Below are 8,089 nucleotides of genomic sequence, written 5' to 3'. Positions count from 1 at the left end.
GCTGCTGAATGTTTTGGATTCCAATAATTACTGCTCAGTTCTACACATTATGGATAGCAATATGAGATTTTTAATCATTTTCAAGTTTGCTATGAACTGTTTACAAGAACAATTGTTGCTAATATGTAATATTTAATAATTGTTCAAGTCCTGTGTGTCTAATTGTGGCTCCTATCCCTCTAGACCCTTCCTATCCAGAAATTCATTCGGTTGCCTTTGAAATCTTCTGAGTGTACTAGCCTCCTCCACTTCCTCTGGTAGCTCATTCCAAACACGCACAACCTTCTGTGGAAAAGGTGCCTCAGGTCTCTCTTAAAATTATGGAAATTCTCACCTTAAACCTATGCTCTCGAGTTTTCAACTCGCCCCACCTTGGGTAAAAAACTGAAACACTCAGTTTACAAACTTTCCGTACTGCCTCACCCTGCAGTCCAAACATTGTCACCCTGACAACATCCTTGTCTCTATTCTGTAAGCAATTTTACGTGATATTCTAACCTTTTCGATGATGCCAATAACGCTGGACAACAACGAGCTATTGGAGACAGAAAGATGAAGCGTAGAACGGCAGCAAATGTAAGTGCTGGACACCGCTGAACAGCAACAGCTCCCGGCGCGACTTGTTTCTGAAGTGTCATGGTTATCACGTTCGCCTTTCACAGGAAAGGTTCCCCAGTATGAAAGTGGGCAGAAACAGCCCTGTTCCCAACAGGAGCCTTTTAGACGAGCGGGAATGGAGCTTTCTTGCTTGCTTTGCCATTCGCAAACCTGGATTTGAGTTTGCTCACGCAAACCTGCTCTCGGGGTGAAAAGTAATGCAATTCCATTAAATTATTGGGGGAAACGTTGTTAAGGTTTTCTCCAACCTGGTTCTGAACATACGCCATTCTGTTTGAGAGTGCAGTTCCCGCGTTCTGATCCTTCAGCGAAAAGCAGTACCGCATTTGCATTCCTTGCGCAGGCGGCCCGTTTTCAAGGCAGGGAAGAAGCTGATGCGCTGGTGTCACAGCGCACCACGAATTCCTGAACTTGTCTGTCTGTCAAATGTAGCCCAAAGTCGTCTCTGATAGCCCTCATTTGGAAGCTGTCTGTCGTTATTCAACGTGCGAGAATTGTCACCAGAGGTCCTGAATCATGTTTTGGAGCAATTCGCACGTTAGTGGCTCATTCAATTAGCAACAGCAATGAAAGAAATTACACTCTCAGAGGAACCGCTGGACCTGTGATTTCACAGCGTCGCTAGTATTAAGGTGCGCCCCGAGATCTAAGTCATGTTGGAACTGAAACGGAGGAATCGACAGAGAGGCTACAGAATGACATCGCATCCATTTGGTTTTCTTTAAATCACTGACGAGCAGGAAAATGTACACAGGGAGGGCGAGTGGGGAAGTGAGGCAGTTGCAGCTCTGGTGAAATTCCTTCTTTGTGATTCACTCAGCAGCCAGATACGTGAAGGTGACTCAGGCGTGAGAGCTCTTCACATCGAGAACAAAAAGCACTCAAGGGCAGTTAGCACCTCTTCCGGAGAAGGGGGTGGGGTGAGCTAATTACCTTTTGCCTTCTGTTACTATGTTCAGAAACTGCCTTTTAGATTGATGTGAACAGAAACTGCATTTCTAATAAGCACCGTGGAATTTAGCAAAATTTATTGAGTCGCTTCTCGTCGACTCAGTTGGTATCCATGTGGCTCATATCCAGGTGTGAACATCTCTGCAGCGAATTGCACGGTTAAGGCAAAAAGGCAAGGAAAGTGGCATCTCGAACTGGCTCCGAGGTCAGAGCATCCTCACAATGTGATCTGTCGTTCTCGGATTGTAATGCTACCTCCGGTTTTAGGGTGAAGAACATTCTTTGGGACTCTTATTCTGCAAAACAGTGACTGAAACGATGCTGCGCGGTATGATGTGGAACACGGCCTGCTCAGCTTTGTGCATTTTCCCTGTAGTCCGGTGTGTTTCATGTTCCGTGTAAACGTGAAAGTTGTCCTGTTTCGATCAAAGGGTGAAATCATTTAACAAAGCAAGAATCGAAATTGCAGTAATGTCAAGCAGCTCATGGTAATTTGACCAAATCATAACCGATCGTATGTTCTCACGCACTCACAGATACATTTGTAGTTGAAAAGATTCTGAGAAGATAGACTCAGCTTACCATTGATAGTTGTCTGGATTGATGGGCTATCATTATCTGCTGCGAAATTGATATTGTAGACGGGCACATCCCAGCAGCTGTGCGAGTCGGAGAGGGATCATGGAACCCTTTTCACGTGGCTTTGCATCTGCTGTTATGCAGGAGCACAATTGGAAGTGCAAGAAAATGGAGAAACGCAGCTGGCTGGTAGTGTGGCCGAGCGGTCTAAGGCGCTGGATTTAGGCTCCTGTCTCGACAGAGGCGTGGGTGCGAATCCCACCGCTGCCATTTCTGCTGACAGTTTTCAACGACGCAGCTTGTTTCAATGCTGTTTCGACTCCTGCTGCATTTCTGTTGAAAACCGAAGAAAAATGGGTTTGCTTCCCGGGCAATTCACTGTGGTGTGGGAAAGTTCCGGCTTTTCCGGTGTCTGTGCTGTCATGATCGTGTTCGCCTCCCGCGTGGAAAATCGCAAACAGCTCTGCTGTCCCAGACAAGTTGAGCGTTTACTGGAACCGAATGGCGACTGTTATTTCATTGCTGTTGTGAAACAAAGTCCTGCGGTGGCACGACTCGTCGTTATTTTGTTTTCTGGCCAATGGGAAAATCGTTCCAATGAATTGCGATGTCACATGTTTTTGAATTTCTCCCATTTCCTTTATTTCCGTCCTGGCGACATCGGAAGGGAAAGGTAATGTAATCGAGACTGTGATTGGTGAAATTCACTTTTTTATGGCCCATTCTTATTGTGTTCTTTCTTTCTCTCTTTTCAGCATTGTCTGGGAAGTGGTGGTGCACTCAGGCTGCAGTATGTTTGAAAGAGTAGTTTGGAATTGCCCTGTTGTTTGTTGTGAGATTACTTTATGACTCATGCCCCCGGCCTGTCTCACATTTAGCATTCATGCATCCCTGTGTCTGAAAATGCATTTGGTTTGCCAGTTTTGTTTGTGTTCCGTGTTAAATGCTTTGTGTTTTGCGATTCGCTCAATACATTACGAATTAACAGGGTTTCTGAGGTAACTTCCAGCTGCAAAAATCCTCAACTGAGAATCTGGGAAAATTTCCCGGAGTATGGTCAGTCGGAGCAAAAGTAAGGAAGTCGTTCGTTTCTGCAGTGTTTCACAATACCACCTTTCCAGTGAGCAGTCGAACAGACTAAATGATTGTGCCACAGACTGCGACGGCAAACTCCGCTAAAAAGTAATCCTTTACAGCCGGTGTAAGCAACACAATGTTATTGGCGCACACCGCGTGGAAACAGATACTTCGGTGTATCTCGTCCATGCTCACCACATAGCCAAAATTAAACAAGTCCCATGAAACAACGAGCTATTGGAAACAGAAAGGTGAAAGGAAAAAGGGCTTCAACTTTCAGTGCTGGATGCCACTGAGCCTTAGCAGCGGCGACTGCGCCTTGTTTCTGTAGTGTAGTGGTCATCACGTTCGCCTTACGCGCGAAAGGTCCCCAGTTCGAAACTGGGCAGAAACTGCCTTGTACTTCAACTGCCGCATTTTACATGGACAAGAACGGAGTTTCCTTGCTTGCTTTCCCATCTGCAAACCTGCCTTCGAATTTGCTTGAACAAATCTGCTCTCGTAGTGAAATGTAATGTAATGCAATTCCATTTAATTACTGTGCAAAGCATTGTAAAGTTTTTCTCCAACCTGGTTCTGATCATATGCCATTCTGTTTGAGAGTGTAGTTTCCACTTTCTGATCCTTCCACGAAAAGCAGTACCGCATTTGCATTCCTTGCGCAGGCGGCCCGGTTCAAAGACAGGGAAGAAACTGATGCGCTGGTGTCACAGCGCACCACGAATTCCTGAACTTGTCTGTCTGTCAAATGTAGCCCAAAGTCGTCTCTGAAAGCCCTCATTTGGAAACTGTCTGTTGTTATTCAACGTGCGAGAATTGGCACCAGAGGTCCTGAATCATGTTTGGAGCAAGTCGCACGTTAGTGGCTCATTCAACCAGCAACAGCAATGAAAGAAATTACACTCTCAGAGGAACCGCTGGACCTGTGATTTCATAGCGTCGCTAGTATTAAGGTGCGCCCCGAGATCTAAGTCATGTTGGAACTGAAACGGAGGAATCGACAGAGAGGCTACAGAATGACATCGCATCCATTTGGTTTTCATTAAATCACTGACGAGCAGGAAAATGTACACAGGGAGGGCGAGTGGGGAAGTGAGGCAGTTGCAGCTCTGGTGAAATTCCTTCTTTGTGATTCACTCAGCAGCCAGATACGTGAAGGTGACTCAGGCGTGAGAGCTCTTCACATTGAGAACAAAAAGCACTCAAGGGCAGTTAGCACCTCTTCCGGAGAAGGGGGTGGGGTGAGCTAATTACCTTTTGCCTTCTGTTACTATGTTCAGAAACTGCCTTTTAGATTGATGTGAACAGAAACTGCATTTCTAATAAGCACCGTGGAATTTAGCAAAATTTATTGAGTCGCTTCTCGTCGACACAGTTGGTATCCATGTGGCTCATATCCAGTGTGAACATCTCTGCAGCGAATTGCACGGTTAAGGCAAAAAGGCAAGGAAAGTGGCATCTCGAACTGGCTCCGAGGTCAGAGCATCCTCACAATGTGATCTGTCGTTCTCGGATTGTAATGCTACCTCCGGTTTTAGGGTGAAGAACATTCTTTGGGACTCTTATTCTGCAAAACAGTGACTGAAACGATGCTGCGCGGTATGATGTGGAACACGGCCTGCTCAGCTTTGTGCATTTTCCCTGTAGTCCGGTGTGTTTCATGTTCCGTGTAAACGTGAAAGTTGTCCTGTTTCGATCAAAGGGTGAAATCATTTAACAAAGCAAGAATCGAAATTGCAGTAATGTCAAGCAGCTCATGGTAATTTGACCAAATCATAACCGATCGTATGTTCTCACGCACTCACAGATACATTTGTAGTTGAAAAGATTCTGAGAAGATAGACTCAGCTTACCATTGATAGTTGTCTGGATTGATGGGCTATCATTATCTGCTGCGAAATTGATATTGTAGACGGGTACATCCCAGCAGCTGTGCGAGTCGGAGAGGGATCATGGAACCCTTTTCACGTGGCTTTGCATCTGCTGTTATGCAGGAGCACAATTGGAAGTGCAAGAAAATGGGGAAGCGCGGCTGGCTGGTAGTGTGGCCGAGCGGTCTAAGGCGCTGGATTTAGGCTCCTGTCTCGACAGAGGCGTGGGTTCGAATCCCACCGCTGCCATTTCTGCTGACCGTTTTCAACGACGCAGCTTGTTTCAATGCTGTTTCGACTCCTGCTGCATTTCTGTTGAAAACCGAAGCAAAATGGGCTTGCTTCCCGGGCAATTAACTGTGGTGTGGGAAAGTTCCGGCTTTTCCGGTGTCTGTGCTGTCATGATCGTGTTCGCCTCCCGCGTGGAAAATCGCAAACAGCTCTGCTGTCCCAGACAAGTTGAGCGTTTACTGGAACCGAATGGCGACTGTTATTTCATTGCTGTTGTGAAACAAAGTCCTGCGGTGGCACGACACGTCGTTATTTTGTTTTCTGGCCAATGGGAAAATCGTTCCAATGAATTGCGATGTCACATGTTTTTGAATTTCTCCCATTTCCTTTATTTCCGTCCTGGCGACATCGGAAGGGAAAGGTAATGTAATCGAGACTGTGATTGGTGAAATCCACTTTTTTATGGCCCATTCTTATTGTGTTCTTTCTTTCTCTCTTTTCAGCATTGTCTGGGAAGTGGTGGTGCACTCAGGCTGCAGTATGTTTGAAAGAGTAGTTTGGAATTGCCCTGTTGTTTGTTGTGAGATTACTTTATGACTCATGCCCCCGGCCTGTCTCACATTTAGCATTCATGCATCCCTGTGTCTGAAAATGCATTTGGTTTGCCAGTTTTGTTTGTGTTCCGTGTTAAATGCTTTGTGTTTTGCGATTCGCTCAATACATTACGAATTAACAGGGTTTCTGAGGTAACTTCCAGCTGCAAAAATCCTCAACTGAGAATCTGGGAAAATTTCCCGGAGTATGGTCAGTCGGAGCAAAAGTAAGGAAGTCGTTCGTTTCTGCAGTGTTTCACAATACCACCTTTCCCGTGAGCAGTCGAACAGACTAAATGATTGTGCCACAGACTGCGACGGCAAACTCCGCTAAAAAGTAATCCTTTACAGCCGGTGTAAGCAACACAATGTTATTGGCGCACACCGCGTGGAAACAGATACTTCGGTGTATCTCGTCCATGCTCACCACATAGCCAAAATTAAACAAGTCCCATGAAACAACGAGCTATTGGAAACAGAAAGGTGAAAGGAAAAAGGGCTTCAACTTTCAGTGCTGGATGCCACTGAGCCTTAGCAGCGTGGACTGCGCCTTGTTTCTGTAGTGTAGTGGTCATCACGTTCGCCTTACACGCGAAAAGTCCCCAGTTCGAAACTGGGCCGAATCTGCCTTGTTCTTCAACTGCCGCATTTTACATGGACAAGAACGGAGTTTCCTTGCTTGCTTTCCCATCTGCAAACCTGCCTTCGAATTTGCTTGAACAAATCTGCTCTCGTAGTGAAATGTAATGTAATGCAATTCCATTTAATTACTGTGCAAAGCATTGTAAAGTTTTTCTCCAACCTGGTTCTGATCACATGCCATTCTGTTTGAGAGTGTAGTTTCCACTTTCTGATCCTTCCACGAAAAGCAGTACCGCATTTGCATTCCTTGCGCAGGCGGCCCGGTTCTAAGACAGGGAAGAAACTGATGCGCTGGTGTCACAGCGCACCACGAATTCCTGAACTTGTCTGTCTGTCAAATGTAGCCCAAAGTCGTCTCTGAAAGCCCTCATTTGGAAACTGTCTGTCGTTATTCAACGTGCGAGAATTGGCACCAGAGGTCCTGAATCATGTTTGGAGCAAGTCGCACGTTAATGGCTCATTCAACCAGCAACAGCAATGAAAGAAATTACACTCTCAGAGGAACCGCTGGACCTGTGATTTCATAGCGTCGCTAGTATTAAGGTGCGCCCCGAGATCTAAGTCATGTTGGAACTGAAACGGAGGAATCGACAGAGAGGCTACAGAATGACATCGCATCCATTTGGTTTCCTTGAAGTCACTGACGAGCAGGAAAATGTACACAGGGAGGGCGAGTGGGGAAGTGAGGCAGTTGCAGCTCTGGTGAAATTCCTTCTTTGTGATTCACTCAGCAGCCAGATACGTGAAGGTGACACAGGCGTGAGAGCTCTTCACATTGAGAACAAAAAGCACTCAAGGGCAGTTAGCACCTCTTCCGGAGAAGGGGGTGGGGTGAGCTAATTACCTTTTGCCTTCTGTTACTATGTTCAGAAACTGCCTTTTAGATTGATGTGAACAGAAACTGCATTTCTAATAAGCACCGTGGAATTTAGCAAAATTTATTGAGTCGCTTCTCGTCGACACAGTTGGTATCCATGTGGCTCATATCCAGGTGTGAACATCTCTGCAGCGAATTGCACGGTTAAGGCAAAAAGGCAAGGAAAGTGGCATCTCGAACTGGCTCCGAGGTCAGAGCATCCTCACAATGTGATCTGTCGTTCTCGGATTGTAATGCTACCTCCGGTTTTAGGGTGAAGAACATTCTTTGGGACTCTTATTCTGCAAAACAGTGACTGAAACGATGCTGCGCGGTATGATGTGGAACACGGCCTGCTCAGCTTTGTGCATTTTCCCTGTAGTCCGGTGTGTTTCATGTTCCGTGTAAACGTGAAAGTTGTCCTGTTTCGATCAAAGGGTGAAATCATTTAACAAAGCAAGAATCGAAATTGCAGTAATGTCAAGCAGCTCATGGTAATTTGACCAAATCATAACCGATCGTATGTTCTCACGCACTCACAGATACATTTGTAGTTGAAAAGATTCTGAGAAGATAGACTCAGCTTACCATTGATAGTTGTCTGGATTGATGGGCTATCATTATCTGCTGCGAAATTGATATTGTAGACGGGCACATCCCAGCAGCTGTGC

At 45.8% G+C, this 8,089-nt stretch overlaps 2 non-coding genes across 2 annotated transcripts; both read left to right on the top strand.

Moving 5' to 3' along the window:
* Window positions 1-3,546: 3,546 nt before the first annotated feature.
* Window positions 3,547-3,619, top strand: trnav-uac (transfer RNA valine (anticodon UAC)). The gene has a single exon. It is a non-coding gene; the product is annotated as a tRNA-Val (tRNA).
* Window positions 3,620-5,263: 1,644 nt separating this feature from the next.
* Window positions 5,264-5,345, top strand: trnal-uag (transfer RNA leucine (anticodon UAG)). The gene has a single exon. It is a non-coding gene; the product is annotated as a tRNA-Leu (tRNA).
* Window positions 5,346-8,089: the final 2,744 nt, after the last annotated feature.

This window comes from Chiloscyllium plagiosum, unplaced genomic scaffold, assembly GCF_037043375.1.
Source record: "Chiloscyllium plagiosum isolate Xiang-an unplaced genomic scaffold, Cpla_swu_hap1 HiC_scaffold_31, whole genome shotgun sequence".
Classification (NCBI taxonomy): Eukaryota; Metazoa; Chordata; class Chondrichthyes; order Orectolobiformes; family Hemiscylliidae; genus Chiloscyllium; species Chiloscyllium plagiosum.
Note: the sequence above shows the minus strand (reverse complement) of the source record. Positions and strands in the feature narration are given on the sequence as shown.